This window comes from Apteryx rowi, unplaced genomic scaffold (genome assembly GCF_003343035.1).
Source record: "Apteryx rowi isolate R43461 unplaced genomic scaffold, aptRow1 scaffold_506, whole genome shotgun sequence".
Lineage (NCBI taxonomy): Eukaryota > Metazoa > Chordata > Aves > Apterygiformes > Apterygidae > Apteryx > Apteryx rowi.
In genome coordinates this window covers 261,248-279,419 of record NW_020450768.1, presented here as the reverse complement: position 1 = coordinate 279,419, position 18,172 = coordinate 261,248, and the positions used below count along the sequence as shown (strand labels likewise).

The window sequence follows — 18,172 nt, the reverse complement described above, 5'->3', positions numbered from 1 at the left end:
GCTTACATATATGCCCAGCTTCTTTCAAATGCACCGAACTGTCAGCCCAAGCACCTACCTTGGCAGCAACTTCTACGATCCATAATGATACTCTATACAAAAACAATACAATGTCCATCAAGAAAAAACTTCCCTGCTTCTGCCTGGGGGGAAACCCAGCTGACTGGAAGTTTTCAGCAACTGAATCAGACAAAATGCCAGGAAGCACACTAATAGGAAACAAATTGATATTAGCTCTACTTATGGCTGGGAAATTTAATGTTTTCCCTCCCTCTCCATCTCTAACCTCTGTGATACTACCAAAGCTTCTGCTAAGTGACAGAGATATCCCTGAAAATGATGGAGAAGAGATCAAAGTTACAAGCCAGCAAAGTTGCACAGCTCCTGAAATTTCCACTTATGCCCACATATTTCCACCTGTAGAGCCACAGACTGGCCTAATTTCTCTCCTACATCAAAAGAAACTGTTCAGGGAGAACGAAGGTAATAATTTTATGTGAAGGAAAGCACAAAGAGTGCAAAGAATCTACTGATGATTTCTTTAACGATGTAAGCTTTCGCACCCTAATAAATTCATTTTCTTGGTTCCTTAAAACAACTGCACCTAACCATACAAAGTTTCTCTGAAGCTGAGCAGCATGAACAGTGTAGTGTCAATAATGAACAGCCAGGCAAGGATTTTAAATACGACAACTCAAAATCGGAGTTCAAAGTGGTTTGAATTGACTGTACAGGGAGCTGCACCTCCAGTGCAAAATGTTTAAGGACTATGAATAGAAAGACCAAAAACCATTACTTTAACAAATTAAATTTAGTTCACAGCTCTCCAGTAGGCTAGCATAAGATCATATACACACATCACTATAAAAAAATGATGCCTTTCCATTTCATCAGAGATGCAGAAAGCATGCTGCACGCAAAAAAAACATATACCATGGACCAGATCATACCACAGAGAGAAGTACCTGATTGCTTTCAGAGACAGCTATGCCAGAGAACTGCTGTATGGAATGTATCCAGGCACCACAGCTCTGCAGTGGCTTTGTGACGATGAGGAAAAACAAGCTAAGGAAGACCAGAGAGCGAGGCTCCATCAGTAATCACATTGCTCTCTGCATTCTCTCTCACCTGACAGACAAGTAAGAGACAGCCTGATCTAAACACTCATAAGCAGAAGATTTATTTTCCTTTGCATGTATGTGTCACTTCAGACTCAAATGAAAATTCTTCTCCATATTAAAAAAAAATTAAATAAAAACTGACCTGTGGGAGTATGCCACAAAGCTGATATTCCAGTGTAGCAGAAGTAATAAGAAAACATGTTTTCTTGATGACTGTGGCACCAAAGAGAACTTCTGAAGTTAATTAATGATAGGGGCAAAAATTCCAGGTTAAAGCAACCTGAAAAGAGCTGATGATTAACTCTACCAGTACTTCTGGGATAAATCATTTTCCTTTCCCCATAACGAATTTATCTTTCACCAGTGGGGTGCTCTTATACACTGAGGTTTAAGTTTATGGCACATTAAAGCTTAGCTATATCATATTACTCAGGAACTTGCAGGACTGAATCATTTACAATTCTGTCTTGAGGCCTTAGAATCCAGTTTAAAACCGAGACCCCTGTAAATGAAATTACCTTGACCTAGCAAATGGCCAATCCCAAGGCTGTTGCCCAGTGGAATTTTCCTTTCCTCAAGCTATCCTATTAGGACTCTTAATAATGTTAGTGACCTTGATCTAACCCTATCCATTTAAGTGGACAAGCAGTATCTTCATCTGACAAAGTAAGAGACCTATGTCAAGAAGTTACCTAAATCAGACAAAAATGAAATGTTAGCTAGACTGTGGAACACCAAGGCACATTGCACTCTTTTTACAAATAAAGATCTCTTACATGACTCAGGTCATCAAGTTGCTTCTGTAATTGTAAGACAGTCAAAGAGGTTAACAAAATTTGTTCTCACACCTCTCTTGCTCACCTTGCTTATCTGATCTCATTTTGGATTAAACTGTGCGGTTTACTTTTGTACAGTACTTATCACACCCTCCTCTCTGTATCTTGCTTTGCTCAGTGTGGTACAAAGACTTTGGTAGAAATAAACCTGCTTAAAGTCCAGAATAAACTAGATAAATGAAAAAGAACTGCCCCAATTTAAAGACAGGGAAAGGGGATGACTTATCCAAGGCCACCCGAGGAGATCCCACACTCTCTTGGATGAGTAAGGCATGGTACAATCTCACCACCCCTGCACAACAGTATCCTTAAACATTTAAAATCCATTATTCAATACATCCTATTATACGTTCAACTGTCCATCTCATTTGAAATGGCTGCCTGCCAAAAGCATATCATCACAAAGCTTCTCACACATCCTTTTTGGTTCCATTGCAGAACGGTGAGAACAAGTTGGGCTCACAGTGCTTTAATTAATTTTAAAAAATGAGAACCCAAGAAGTGGTGTTTTTAAAATATAACTGAAGACCATCTCTACTAATCAACCAAGCGTGACTTCTCTACTAAGCAGTTTCCTACAATAAGTTTTGCAATACACTTCATTTCATTTTGAATGATAAAGAGGAATATTTCACTCGACTTGTGTGTGCATTTTATCAACACAAGCTAGCAAGGCATTCAATCACCTTATTTTAACCAATCAATATATTGTGCAGATATTAGAAATTCAATTATTTAAAACCCTTTAATATACATAAATACAAGTATTTTTCACAGTAAAAAGCACACTTCCCATTCTGCTCAGCATGACAAAGTCCTATCTTCTTAGGAGAAATGGATACTTTTGAAAAGAAAATCCCTCAATTACAGCGAGGGGGTTTCTAAAATCCTGTAACTAACACTGATCAGCATGCTAAGAAAATGAGGTAATTTGGGGGCCTGAATTAGAGAGGGGATACCAATTTTTCAGTCTGCTGTGAAACTGATTTCAGGACCATAATGGAAAGGGGAGAGAACTGCATATTACCATACATGCAAGAAGAATGTTAGAAATATGCTATTTATTTTCTCTCTCTCTGATGGATGTGCATTCTTTTCTACTCCTCAATGATGTGATTCACAGATCAGCATTCTGGGAACCAAGCCTATGCCCACTTACCAGTGTAATGTGATCATTTAGCATAATTAGCATATAACATTTCTGCACTGCCATGATCTTAGACCAGATTTGTAATGTAAATATTTGGCAAATACTACATCCCATGCCCATGATCGTGTAACTTAAGACACCCACTTGGTGCACATTCTTTTCTGGGGACAGAGTTAAGGCTGCCGCGGGATTTCTCACTTTCATAACATAAGCGAGTTGGAACATCATATTTATTGTTACATTAATTTCTGCAGCATCAAATTTTAAAGGGGTGGAAACGAGATGAAAAATATCACAATACAACAATCATTTCAAGTGGCATAAGGAGAGTCAGTAAGAAAACCCTTGTGCCAAAAAATTGACCATTTCAGGCTTCCCCAAATATCTTTTCACTGGTGTACTCCATCACCTAAGAGTCCAGCTTTTCTGAGAACACAGGAATCAATGGAGTACCTTTCAGTATGATTCAGAGCATGGCACACATGCAAAAATAATCCAAACAATCATTACAAGATATCAATATACAACAGCCTTACAAGGAGACACATTCTATGCCTAAACCCAGGCTGTTTATATCTGGCTTAAAATCTGCAGCATGAGATTTTATAGGTTCTTTATCTTATATACTGTAACATTTTGTCTCATATACTGCAAATATGGATGATACCTATATCAATGCCTAACACTCTCCATCTCTTTCTTCACTCTGTCTGGCAACAAGAAGTTCCAGAAGCTATTTATGCCCAATAGCACAGGTAGGGATTTTTTAAGCTTGTTGTATATCTCTTACTATACACCTTATTACTAATTTTTTCACAGAAATATACAGATCCCACAATAAGATTTTCCATAACAGTTAGACCACAGAACTACTGCTGCGGCATCCAAAAATTCTGGTTGTTATCTTTCTCAGTTCTCCCTTACAGGAACAACTTCCCAAGGTCAATCTATCTGTGCCATATCCCTGGGAGGGAGTCATTAGGTTTGTATGTCATCACCTGAAACAATTTTCTGGTTGATTTACACAACAGTAAAGAAAAATTTCAACATTTCCTTTTCTTAACCTCACCTAATATTTTCCTTGCCTTTTCCAATTGCAAGGAAGAGATTTTTTTCCTCTACATCACTGACACATAATAACAAACTAATTTTCATTCATTCTTTCAAGCTTTCGTCATATCACTCCTCCAGCCTGAACTCTAAACACTTCTGCAGTTGCAGCTTGCTGTAACTCACTGGTCACTCAAAATATACAACAGCAGATGTTATTTGCCTGCAGTTGTCTTTACAAGTTTTACACAAGCAGCACAAAAATACACAGTGCTGCTGTCAAGCTGATGACCGGACTATTATTGCTCTGCTGCTCCTGTTCATACAGCCTATCAACCTGCATCCCTCACCGCCTTTGGCAGCATACACGGCTATTAATCAAAAAGGTGGTTCCTTTTCTTCCATTCTCTGATGGTCAGGAAGCTGCTTCCTCTACTGTGTCCAAAGAGCAATAAAAGAAAGGCAGTGACACATTTTCTACTCACTTGTTAGCCAAGGCCAGACACTTGAATAACTAGGGTGTGCAAAGAAACGAAGTGCCAGCTTCACATTCCATCCCACAGCTGCACTAGGGCACCAAACTTGAGGATAACAGTGGGTACCTCCAGACTGGCACATTTTTCAAAGCCTCTTTATAAACATATGCTTGCAAAAGTGGACAAAACTTACATGGCCAAATATAAGTAGTCCATATACTTAATATCAGTAGCAACGATGATAGAGCTCTTCTTTTCCCTCCAAATGTCAGAGACAGGTAAAAAAACAGAGGCAGAATGATATTTGTATATAATGAATAGAACTAATATCCTTCTCCATTACACCTCCTTCAGTAACTACAGCAGCACTTGGAGACATCTCCGCCAACAACAACCTTACTCTGGACTCTCAGCATTTAAGACAAAAAAATAACACGTTACAAAAAGGTTTCTTAAGTGTTGGCCCAGCTCTGCTCCTCTTAATATCAGTGGGAACAGAGTTAAAGATCACACTGACTGATTCTAAATATCCCTCGCAGAAATCCTACTCACCTGCGGTATTTTTATGTATGCCAGTGGAAAACTCCTGGACAAAACCTGAAGGGATGAGGAAGACAAAAATAAATTTTGTTACCTTCTGGACCCACCTCTCATCACAAGCATACTTCCCTCGAGAAGACAGAAAGGAGGGTTTCAGGAAAAAAAAAAAAGTTATGTCAAATCCCACATGCTTCTGAACAAAAGGAATAAGGCTAAACAGCCTGGTCTCTATGATCATAATATACTGATTGTATTTGGACAAGAACTCAGATAATGGCAATAGGTAAAATATTAAAACAGACTCAGAGAGAGTAAGGGGAAGAGAGAGACCTTTGTGTGTCTAGTTAAATCAGATTCACTATTCAGAAAAATCCAATGCTCCTTCCCCTTTGTGTTTAGGTCCCCTATCACCACCAAGACATCTGAGTACCTGTACAGCACCAAGAACCAAAATTAAGCAAGATTTCTCCTACTGAACTCTCCTGCACTAGCCCCACTTTCTGATTGGTCTCACCTTTGCTTCTAGCACAACAAAACACTGCTGTAGTGAAAAACACAAAACCAAAACAACAACATGAAGCACCTCAACTGTACACCTTCCACTTCCTCCAATTCATACAGATACTTCCAGGGTTGTATCAGCACCACCCCAATGCTAGAAGGATGCTGCAAAAATAGCTAGGTGGCAAGAATGAGACCAGGACTTCCTCCAACCAAGTGGAAGTGCTCAGTGCCATCTCCAGTGTTTAAAAACCCATGAAAATTATTACAGCTGCATACAAAAACTATGGGCTCTTTATTAACAAGCCTTCACAAAACTAGTTCAATGGAAATGTTTCCATTATTCCTTTGGGGTTTTTTTAATGAGTATTTTCCCTCTATCTGTGTAACTGTATCATGTGTAAGATTCTGAAACACTATTTCCAGAGTCTAGAGGGCATCAAAAGTACTCAAGCACATCTATAAGAAAATAATTAATTTTTTTTAATGTTTTCAGATTTCTAACATAAGACATTATTTGTAAGGCAGGTAAGAAAACCCAGTTTTGAGAATGGCATTTTCAAAGCTTGACTATTGTCCCATTCCAAACAGTGAGCAAGAAGCTAATTAGATGCTTTCATCTTTAATCTTTTCACATTCAGCTTTAAGAACTAATCTATCCTTAATCTCTCCTTTGTGTCTGTAGCCAAGAGAAGGTCTTGTTGATTTCTCAGTTCACAGTCTACTTAACCTACCTTCTCAAGCACATGGACTCCTCAACAGATCACGCACATCACTTCTATGCACTTTCTATAAAGTAAACTAATACTGTATGAACTCAAGGCTAATCCCTGATGTCAGGGACGTGTGCATCAAGCACATGCAGGCACTTCCGTAGATACACAGGAGACAACTTTATTTCAGCAACCAAGTTATTCATATAGAAGTTGAATGTGGCTTAGCAAAAAAAAAAAAGTCTAGAATGAAATAAACGAAATAATCCAAGTTTTCCATAGTTTCACTAAGCAGGTGTTAGCCAATTATCCAGACTGATGCCACAAAGCAGCATGCTGTCATCTTCATTTAAAAATCAACTTAATTCACCACTAATGTAAGCCAGTTATCGGTGTAGCATGATGTGTAGCACAGGCAGAAATACTGGTCCAAAATGTGCCCTTCCAGCCATGTAATCCAATATGCAAGCAGTAATCCTAGTCACATCAGAGATACACTCATTGGCTTGATGGGGAACGTAAGGCAGACCCATATAGTAAAATTAAAAAAGCAAAAGCAAAAGCCTCCAAGGAAACTGTTAGACGAACAGACAAGCTTTTGCTGTAGATCAAGGCAAAAGCTGATAACAAAGAAACAAGAACCTTCTGGCAGAGTGGAACACAAGTTGGTGAGGAAACAATTCACAAGCTCAGTTCATGCCCCCCTTGATTTACTACAGGCCTCAGTTAAGTACAGGCTGTTGTAACAAATGATGATGGAAGGAACAGACAGCCCTTGAGTCCTTGAGAAACTAACATGTTTCACTCTGTTTTCTAAAAGAGTGGGAAACTGTACTCAACAGCCAGGCAACTCATCCAATCCACTGCTCACAGCAAAAGGAGGGCAGGAGATAGGTCTGCCTTCCAAGCCAGGATTCTTGTAACCAGACAGTTGGGGAAAAAAAAGCAGAAAAAAAAATAAAGCTCTTTTCTCTTCTAGAAAGCTCAATGCTATGTAAGCACTTATCTCCTTACAACCATTAGGTACATTACCACATCTGTCCTCTAAAATAAAGCACACACATCTTTCAGTTCCTCAAATCATGTCCCAAGGGCAAGCAAAGCTTTTTTTGTTTTTTAAATGGATGCCTCAGACTAATGCCATCAGCACTAGGTAAGCGCCTACTTTGGTGTCACTGACAGCTTTGAGTTTGCTGTGGGGATATTTTGCACCTGAAACATGGGACAAGTGCCTTTTATTAATCAAAATAAAAGCTACACCTCTATCCACTAACTTATCTCTCAAACAGTAACAGGCCTGTCTAGTGATTCAAGCTGAAACAGCCTGATAGTTATCTTCTATTGACTTCAGAGGAACATAGAGCAAAGAACATAACCTCTCAATGCCTCTTAACAGTAATGCCTTGGCACCTCCAAAAGAGACAAGTGTCTTGAGGAGAGTTCAAGAAGTGACTTTGAAGTCTAAAAACAGAGGAATGAAACACTGTTTGCTAAAGCAGGAAGAAAGGTGTAGATTCCTGCAAACTTAGCAGCATTTCTTCTTAAAGCCCTTTAAAAAACAGCTGCAAATCTAAATGACTTGAGCTACAGTTTTGTTTCTCCTGTGGTGGTTTAATGTAAAAACGGGGGGGGGACACACACACAACTACAACTACACACACCAAAACAGGATAACCTAGTTCTACTAAGTACATTCATGAACTTCCTCAGCTCTTCAAAGAGGAGAGGGGAACAACAAGGAAGAGTGGAAGATAGAGACTACATAGCTGGGAAAACCAGGCTACTTTCAGACCCTAGCTAAAATTTTTGCTTACTTAAAAGAAAGCAAGACATAGTAGATATCACTTAGGGGTCCCTGGAGAGTAGGAAACTCCAACTAGTAGAGTGAGAAAAGGAAAGCCTAAGAGCAAAAGAGAGAAAGAACTCAAGATGAATTAAATTGTTTAGGAAAGACCTCCTTGAGAAAGGTGTCTTGAGAATAGACTCAAAAAGGGAAAGTCTCTTATATAACTCTTAGGAGATATTCTATGGTAACCACCCCGCAAGGAAAGGGTGGGAGAACATGGAACAAGAAAAATTCAGAACCATGCAGATGAATTTACATGGGTGCAGGGACTTAAGAATCTCTCTCTATTCTCATTTCCTCCTGCTGGTTCTCCACAGGAGATCCCTTCTGTTTCACAGTCCTTTTCACTTTGTCTTCTATATTCAGAATAGAGAACACTCCCAAACAACTCCTGTTCACAGCAAAGTCTCTTCCTCTCTTTTATACCCTTCTTTATGGACCAGTGGTTCCAGCAATTACTCTTAACAGGAGTTTCTTATTCTAATCTATAACTGCATTCACCTGAAATATTATCCTGGATCTTCCCCATTACCAACATAAAACAGGAACAGCTTCACAGTGTAATGCCAAGCCCATCCCCCACCTCAAGCGCCTCTGAGGGGAATAAGTTGAAATTTTTTTCCAGAGTTGCAGTTCTTCACTTTCCTCTTCCTCTTTTATGTCACCAAATAGCTAGGTAATAGGTATCTACAGGATTTATATACTCCCTCTAGCTGCCTCTGTTGCTATCAAAAGCATCCCAGGTGCTATGAAATGCAAGATTCTTTCCTGTTCTGTCACTTTCCCTGTTTCTGGCAAACAGATCACCAGAGCCTTTTTAACACTCAGAGCCACTGTTAACTTGACAAAACTCAGAGACAGCAAAGCAGCACTGAAGAGACCCATCTGAATACTTTGCCATAAGAAACAGCATCACTTTAAATTATTTATATTTGGAAGGTTTCCTTTACAGGCTTTTAAGCCAGCCATTTAGTTTTATTTCACAAGGAGATGTACTCTGGACAGCTGGTCAGTAAAGGTCTCTTCAATTGCCAGAGCCATTATCCCATTTCCCTGATGCTATCTTCCCCATATGTATATAAATACACATAAACAGCACTGTCCTCAAGTTAACAAGGAAACAACATGCTAGACATTCTTAGCATGTTGCATTCAATCCTCCATAGCTTCAGATGCACTTTCTTCAATCAAGGTAGAGCAGCATCCTTCATTTGCATAAGATTACACTCTCAACATAAAATTCAAAGCAAAGCTGATTTTGAGATAAGTAGATATTTGAGAAATCACAAAACTGTTTAAAACAAAGCTAGCTGAACATCCCAGGCAGAGTCATCTTACTCTGAACTATGTATGCAGAACTAGGGTAAAAAATGGTGACTAGGTCACACAGAAGAAAATATGCTTTCAAAAACTTTCTTGAATTATTTAAAAAAAACGAGAAAATCCAGATAGAAAGTCTCCTTACATGTGCTCAATATGAGTTCTGAGGATGGCTGCAAACACCATAAAAACAGTGTTTATCACCATACAAACAGTGTTTATCACCATACTGCCATATCTCCCTTCAGCAGATAGCATTCACTATTAAACTGCAAAAGACTAAGAGCTGAGGTTAGTAACAGTAGAGTATGTAAGGGTGTTTCAGAGACTTTGAACCTCTGTAGCCATATTCATTTGGAAATTAGTAGCGATTAACTGAAGGTTTTACAGAGCAGTGCAGACTTCTGACATAGATAAAACTGTATCAGTCAGAAAGTACTCATCTAGCCTTGTCACAACATTATCTTTCCAAAGAGTCCTTCTCACCAGTGTCCTATACCCAGGAGTCCTTCGACTTCAAGCCCTGCCTCACTCAATCCTTCAGGTCAAATGACTTTAATTAGAAGGTAACTTGAAGGACACCAAATACAGGAAAGCTCAAGGAGCCCTCTACTCCTAGGATTTAAGTTAATCCCACTTCCCCAGCACAGAGTCGCAAGCTTTGAGCTTGTGACCCTCAAACCCACTATGTGTGATATTTCAGTTTCTCTTCCTCTGTTCACTGTGCCACCTTATCCTTCCTTTTCAGTCTTTCCTCCCAGGGGATGACTGCAGACTTCCTCTCCCTTAGCCTACTGCCTTCACAAGACTCCTGCAATTTCACTTACTCCCTCTTGAGTTCCTTCCTCAGTCTAGCCCTGTTGCCTCCCCAGGCATGCCCCATAAGGTTAATACAGCTCTCATGATCCTGTGCCTCCATGAACCTGATATATCCCAGCATATCCTTATTATGAGAATACACAGATCAGTCCAAGCAATTATAAATCAGTGAAGACTGCCCACAGCAAAGGCAGTTCTACTTTAACAGTATCAGTGTAAAAACCCAATGTCAGTTCACACCATTAAGCTGGTTCTAGAGACATGCAGTGGCTCGACCTCAGAAATATAATTAGCTTTTCACTAGTTAATGCAGTTTGTTTCCTTTTCTGCGCTTTTAACAACAGGGATCATGAAAATAAACTCCCTAGCTATTAGTCATTTCCACCTTCAGAAATATCAGGCATTAGAACAACATGACAGAGTTTGCACTTGAAAGGCTATGACAGCCAACAGAAAATATGTTTTTAAAAGAACTTAAATAATAAAAATATTCCTACTGTACATTTTGAAATAAAGACCAATGTAAACTTCAAATCTTTTAAATTGCTGTTATTACTTCAGAGTTATTGTAATATGTATCGTATTCACTTCACTGAAAAGAAATACTAAGCTTAATTAATTCCTTTGTCCATTTAAAGTTATTGGAGCTACAAATGCTTATGATTTAGGCTGCCTCATTTCCCTGAAGCTAGTAAAGAACTCCCAGAACACGTCTATCTGTTTTAAATGCTTGGTTTAAAAAGTTCTTCAACAATAGGATTTTTCACCCTTCCTCAACTAGCAGTATGACAGCCTAATACATCCCACTGTCATCAAAATGGAGTTAATTACCCATTGGGGATGCCATGTTTCCTATATGTGCTTTCTCCTGTGTGAAATGTGGAATTCAGATGCACTCTGTTCTACTTTGCTTGCAGTCAGGGCAAAGGCAGCAGTGCTTTGCCCAAGGACATGCCCTAAGCTACAAACTCCAGCCCTCAAGGTTTATTTTTGACAGCAAGGAATACAAGTGGTGAATAACAGCAAAAATGGTTTAATATAATCTGAAGTGTTTTCCAAAGCAGTCTGTAAAGGAAAGGAAAAGTTTAAGACTGGTACCCCCTAACGAAAGGGATAGACTTCTTCTCACAGAGACACTTCATGATGTTCCCAAAGACACCTGTGCAATAAAGAAAGCATCTAAAATCTTGCAGTGGAGACCAACATCCTACCTCATTACAAACTGCACAGAAAGGACACTACAAAAGTGGAGGAAGTAACCCATAAAGCCTGAGGTGATGGTCTTTTTCCAGGAAGCATAGCACTGACATCCAGCCATTTGAGTTTCACTTAAGAGAGGCTGGAAGGAGCAGCAGAGTGTTGGGGAGGCAGCTTCAGCAGACCAGGAGAGCTGGAGAGAGAGGACGGAGTATACTCTTTTGTCACCAAGAGAGCATTTTGTTACACATGAGCAAACGATGTAAAAGTTTATTTCTTCCCAATGAGAACTTTAATAAAAATGAAATTCTACCATGCACTGCACTGAGTAAAGAGGAGAAGACAGTTCACAGAATGGTTGAGATTGAAAGGGACCTCTGGAGATCATCTTGTCCAAGCAGGGTCACCTAGAGTGCGTTGCCCAGGACCCTGTCTAGAGAGCTTTTGAATATCTCCAAGGATGGAGACTCCACAACTGCTCTGGGCAACCTGATCCAGTGCTCAGTCACTCTCACAGTAAAGAAGTTTTTTCTTAGATTCAAACAGACCTTCCTGTGTTTCAGTTTGTGCCCACTGCCTTTCATCCTGTCACCACTGAGAAGAGTTTGGCCCCATCCTCTTTACACCTTCCCTTCAGATATTTAAACTTATTTATAAGATTCCACTAGGCCTCCTCTTCTCTATGCTAAACAGTCCCAGCTCTCTCAGCCTTTCCTCAGAGGAGAGATGCTCCAGTTCCTCAGYCATCTTAGTGGCCCTTTGCTGAATTCACTCCAGTAGCTCCATATCTCTCTTACACCAGGGAGCCCAGAACYGGACACAGTACTCCAGATGCAGCCTCACCAGGGCCGAGTGGAGTGGAAGGACCATCTCCCTCAACCTGCAGCGCTATTCCTAATGCAGCCCAAGATACCATTGGCCTTCTTGGCCACAAAGGCACATTGCTGGCTCATGGTCAGCTTGGTGTCCACCAGCACCCCCAGCTCCTTCTCCGCAGAGCTGCTTTCCAGCAGGTCAGCCCCCAGCCTGCACTGGTGCATGAGGTTATTCCTCTCTACGTGCAGGGCCCTGCACTTGCCTTTATTGAATTTCACGAGGTTCCTGTCTTTCCATCTCTCAAGCCTGTCAAGATCCCACTGAATGACAGCACAGCCCTCTGGCATATCAGCCACCCCTCCCAGTTCTGTATCATCAGCAAACTTGCTGAGAGTATGATTCACYGTATCATCCAGGTCATCAGTGAAAAGTTGAACAGTACTGACCCTTGGGACACAAGCCTAGTGACCGGCATCCAGCTAGGCTTTGCACCACTGATCATGACCCTCTCAGCTTGGCCATGCAGCCAGCTTTCAACCCACCTCACTGTCTGCTCATCTAGCCCATACTTTATCCGCTTGCCTATGAGGTTGTTATGGGAGACAGTGTCAAAAGCCTTACCAAAGTCAAGGTAGACAACATCCACTGCTCTCCCCTCATCCACCCAGACAGTCATTCCAGCACAGAAGGCTATTAGGTTGGTAAAGCATGATTTCCCCTCTGTGAATCCATGCTGACTACTCCCAGTCACCTTCTTATCCTTCATATGCTTGGAAAGGGTATACAGGATGAGCTGCTCCATCACCTTTCCAGGGATGGAGGTGAGGCTGACTGGCCTGTAGTTTCCTGGGTCCTCCTTCTTGCCCTTTTTGAAGACTGGAGCGACATTTGCTTTCTTCCAGTCCTCAGGCACCTCTCCTGATCTCCATGACCTTTCACAGATGATTGAGAGTGGCCTTGCAATAACATCRGCCAGCTCCCTCAGCACTCGTGGGTACAWCCCATCAGGGTCCGTCGACTTGTGGATTTCCAGTTTGCTTAAGTGATCCCTAACCCGATCTTCCTCCACCAAGGCAAAGTCTTCCTTTCTCCAGAATTTCTTCCTGGTCTAAACAGCCAGGGATTTCTGAAGATTAATCTTACCAGTAAAGACCGAGGCAAAGAAGGCATTTTGTACCTCAGCCTTTTCTCTATCTCTTGTCACCAGGGCCCCTTTCCCATTCAGCACTGGGCCCACTTTTCCCCTAGTCTTCCTTTTGCTACTGATAAACTTACAGAAGCCCTTCTTGTTGTCCTTGACATCCCTCACCAGATTAAACTCCAGATGGGCCCTAGCTTTCCTAGCCCCATCCCTGCATACTCAGACAACATCCCTATATTCCTCCCAGGTTACTTGTCCCTGCTTCTACCTTCTATATACTTCCTTTTAATGTTTGAGTTTTGCCAGGAGCTCCTTGTTCATCCATGCAGGTCTCCTGTTCTCTCCAGTTCCTTAACATATTCCTGCTTTATCACAATTGTAGTGTTATGCAGAGAGGAAAAAGCAATGACTCATTCCTGATCCACTCATATTCTCTGGATATTGCTAAGCTGGCCATGGGCAGGGTTGACTCGACCCTCAGGTCCATAACAAATCACATGACAAGTGGAGAAATACTATGCTGATCCTAACATATTTATTCTATTTTCTAAAGAGTCAAAGAAGGTAACCCTCAACTATGAACTTTTTCCCGATCATATATTGTCTTTTTCCGAGCGCAACACCCTGCTGTACTGTCATAACACTCCCTACATGAACTTTGAAAGAACAGGGCTTGACCTTTTCCAGAAATCATCTTTAAATGACTTTACCCTAAAAAACAGCTTTGTACATTGGAGATCCCCAAAAGAAAGTAATTTTTCAAATAAAAGGATTCTTCAGTCATCCCACACCTTTCCAGAATATGCCCTTACCATAGTAAGGACATTTTAACATTAATTTAAGTTTTAAAAATTCCTTTATTAAATATCTTAGCAACACATCAGCATCCTAAAACCTTTCTCTGTTTCTCATCTGTGCTAATTACAACTACTGCCTTAGTTCGCATGTAACCAGCTCTTTCCTTCTCAGCCCAAACCTCTCTTTGCTCTTACAGTCAGAGAATTCAGGTTAGAGCAAGCTTCAAGAGGTCATTAATCCAGCTCCTGCTCAACACAGGGTCAGCTGTGAAGTCAGAACAGGACTCTGCCCAGGGCTCAGGGCTTTATCTAGTCAGGTCTTGAAAACTTGCGAGGACGGAGACTGCACAACCTCTCTGGGCAACCTGTTCCAACACTTGACTGCCCTCATGGTAAAAAAAGTTTTTCCTTATATCTAGGTTGAACTTCTTGTTTCAACTTATTTGTTGTCTCTCATCCTATCCCCATGCACCACTGTATAGAGCCTGGTTCTGTCTTCATGATAACTTCCTCTCAGGTATTTGAGGCTACTATTAGGTCCCCTCAAAGCCATCCCTTCTCCAGGCTGAACAAGCCCCATTCCCTCAGCTTCACCTCATAGTGTGTCAGGGCTCTAGCACACTACCTTAGGCCCTGAATGGCCCTGACCAGCCTCACGTGGGGACTCTACCCACACCCTCTGCCCATGGGCTCCATTTAAGCTCAGGCCTGGGCCTTCAGTCCCTGCTTGAGCTATGTTGTAGCCATGTCCGTCTCCAGCTCTGTCACAGCCATGCCTGTATCTGGCCATGGGCCCTGACCTGCAGAATGACTTCCTAGCTTGACCTCAGACCTGCCTCAACACTATGGACTTGCACTGGACTGTGTCTGACCTTCGTTACCATCACTGGACCTGACTCTGACCTGCTGATTGACTTACCATGTTGACCTTGGACCTGCCTTGTCACCATGAATTTTTCTGGTGATCTGGACTCTCAGTTGACTCTGGCTGCCATCCTGGGTTTGCCCCACTCACTTCACTCAGGTTCAGCAGGTACAGCGGAAATGGGGTTTCACTTGTCAAATCCAAGAGCAATGGAAATGTTAGTACACTGTTTCTAAAACAAGCAGTGTCTTGTGATCAAGGCCCAACAAACTCCATGGCATGTCTCAGAGAGCATTACTGTGAGACAAAGTCCTGGATTCTCTAGTAGAAGCTTTGCTACAATTTCAAACGCATTTAAAAGTTAAACTAACTCTTCCAATCAGTGCTGCAGTCTTAACATTGCTTTGCTATTTTATGCTGTTCCTGTGCTTCTCTTCTTTTAGCACAGTATTTTGGTTTTGGTATTTTAGGGGGGGAAGGGGTTAACACATTGAAAATACACAGTTGTATTGGAAACACCCCCACGAACAGGCTGAAGTTTGGGCTGCTTTGGAAGAAAATAATTTAAAAATAGCAAGGAAAGCAAGTACTGTGGAATATGCATCTCTGATCGATAAATATTTTCTGTTATAATAATCACAATACCTAAGATAACACCAACATTCACGAAGATGGTCATTAGGTTTCAAAATTAACCCTCCACCCTCCTCAAGGGAGATAAGCATGATCATTTTAACTTCTGAGCTTTGTCTGAATCATGCAAATGATGCTGCATGAGTTATACTCTGACCTCAAGGTCTTCTTATGCAGCTTTACCAACAAAAAAAATTTAAAGAAAGTGCAGATGCCCAGAAACAAGTTTGCCATAAATTCCACATCCCTATAATAGAAAAGGCCTTGTTTGTAGGGATTGCAATTTGAAGAGCACAGGTCTAAAAATAGGAAAGTGAAAGATCTGGAGGCAAAAGCTACATTAGCTCCATCAGTTTTCATTCCTACAGCTCAAAAAAAAAAAGCAAAATGGAAGCAAAGAGCATAGAACAACGACAAATAACTTTTTCTTTTTTTTGATTAACGCTTTATTAATCCTTGGCATTATCAATTACACACATCCTATCTACAAATTATCTTTTGAAAAAAATATATATATATTTTAACTGCTAAATTTGGCCTCTTATTCAATGCTGATATAACTCTTCTGAATTTATTTCTTCAGCAGTAATTACCTGTGCCATTATATTCACTGGCTGTAAAGAACTTCAGCTATCAACTGACCAAATAAACTACTAAAGCTATCTGTGGCACCTGCAACTAAGAGCTTTGCTACAGTAATATGTTAAGTCTTCCTATCCACATGGTGAAGATAAAGTTTAGGCCCATCTAGGAATAACAAAGCACAAAGAAACTGAAAGATTTGACTATTATGGCTGTTCTGGAGAATACCCAACCTCTTCCCAGTCAAGTCTCAGGTAACTCACCCAAAGTCTTAAAATAAGTCCAGTGCAGAGTCAGGTAGGAAATTCAGGTGTTCCCAATCCTAGTCCTGTGGTTCAAACCACAAAAGTACACAGAGTAAAAGCACAGAACAAAAGAGCTGATAAAAGGGCTAAGTCAGGAAATGCAATTTTATTCACCTTTGCAGTCTAGCTCTTCCCCAACACAGCATCCTCATACCACAGATCCTCTTCTCTGCCCATCTGACATTTCCTGAGCTGAAGGCCTTTTTGAGAGGCAGAGCTCAAATTGGAGCTCCCACCTCCCATCAGAATCTGGGTGACAGGCAAGTACCAAGATTCAGCAAGAAAAGTTTCCAAAAGCTTGAACAGAAAAAGAGCTGCAGTCAAGTATCCAGGGGAAAGCCAGAACCTGTTAGCGCACCTCTGTGGGCAGCTTATGAGGGTCTGCCCCATCACCAGCCCCGATGCTTTTTTCCCCGATCACCTTCCCTGAGCCGCAGCTTCCCTCCAGCCACCCAGACCTCGCGCCTACAGCCTCACTCGTGCCCTACCCTCCGCAGCGGCTTCTCCCCACTCCCCCCTGCCCAAGGCTCAGCTCTGGTCCACACCTGTGCCCTGCACTGCAGCTATGGGGAGAATGGGAGGGAAGAAGAAAGAAAACCTCCCCTCCTGCAAACAAGCAGCACAGTATTTCAGGTGCATTTTCCCTCTGTGGCGGGGAGAACCCCCCGGATGAAGCCATCTGTTCCCACGAGACACAGACAACACGCATCTTCTAGCTCAGAGCAGGACTGTGCACACAGACCCGTCCCTCTCCACTAACTTTCCCATTTCCGCAAAAATTGCAGAGCCGCTGACCCGGGGGAGGGGAAGGGAGAGAGGAGAGAGCACTGTTTTCACCACACAGCTCTTCACCCCTGCGAGTCACCCTTACCCTCTCACAGCCTCCTCCCGCCCATCAGGCCCTCCCCGGCGCCTCCACCGCCAGGCCGGGCCCCCCGGCCCCGTGCCGCCGGCTCCCCACAGCACCCCGGCCCCGGACCAGCTTCCCCCCCTCGCCGTCCCGCTTCTTCCAGTTCCCCAGGCCAGGAAGTATCCGCAACTGTCCCGCCTACTCTTCTCACCCCGCAGCGCCCGCACTCACCCGCGCCTCCCTGATCTGATCTGATCTGAGCCGAGCCGAGCCGAGGCGGGCTGGGCCGGGCCGGGCCGGGCCGGATGGGGCCGAGTCCTGGGGGAGCTGCAGCCGCACGGCGGGACACGGCTCCAGCTCCTGCCAGCGGAAACGGGAGGAGGAGCTCGGAGCCGAGCTAGTGAGCCGGGAGGAGCTGGGGGCGCTGCCCGGGGGGGCGGTGCAGCCCCGCGGGGTGGGGACGCCGCTGCTGCCTTCCCCCAGCGCAGGCCAGGCCCTTCGCGCCGGGTCGGGCTTCCACCCGCGCAGTGCCTTGCCGGCGCTAGCCAGGCCGAGCCTTGAGCAGGGGGCTGTGGACGTCGTGCTGCGCATCCCCTTTCGAAGACATCTACTTA

At 42.5% G+C, this 18,172-nt stretch overlaps 1 protein-coding gene across 5 annotated transcripts in view; it reads right to left on the bottom strand.

Annotated features, from left to right (window-relative positions):
* TSPAN9 (tetraspanin 9) overlaps positions 1-17,951 on the bottom strand; it is a 207,237-nt gene extending 189,286 nt beyond the window's left edge. For 2 of the 5 annotated variants that reach the window (XM_026079971.1, XM_026079970.1), the window contains exons 1-4: positions 17,790-17,872; positions 16,823-16,957; positions 16,667-16,731; positions 5,186-5,230 (exon numbers count right to left, since the gene is read on the bottom strand). The gene's annotated coding sequence lies outside the window, so the exon portion shown is untranslated. Of the gene's footprint in view, positions 1-5,185; positions 5,231-16,666; positions 16,732-16,822; positions 16,958-17,789 lie in introns of all 5 variants that reach the window. The other 3 variants (XM_026079972.1, XM_026079976.1, XM_026079975.1) reach the window with 3 other exon arrangements.
* Positions 17,952-18,172: the final 221 nt, after the last annotated feature.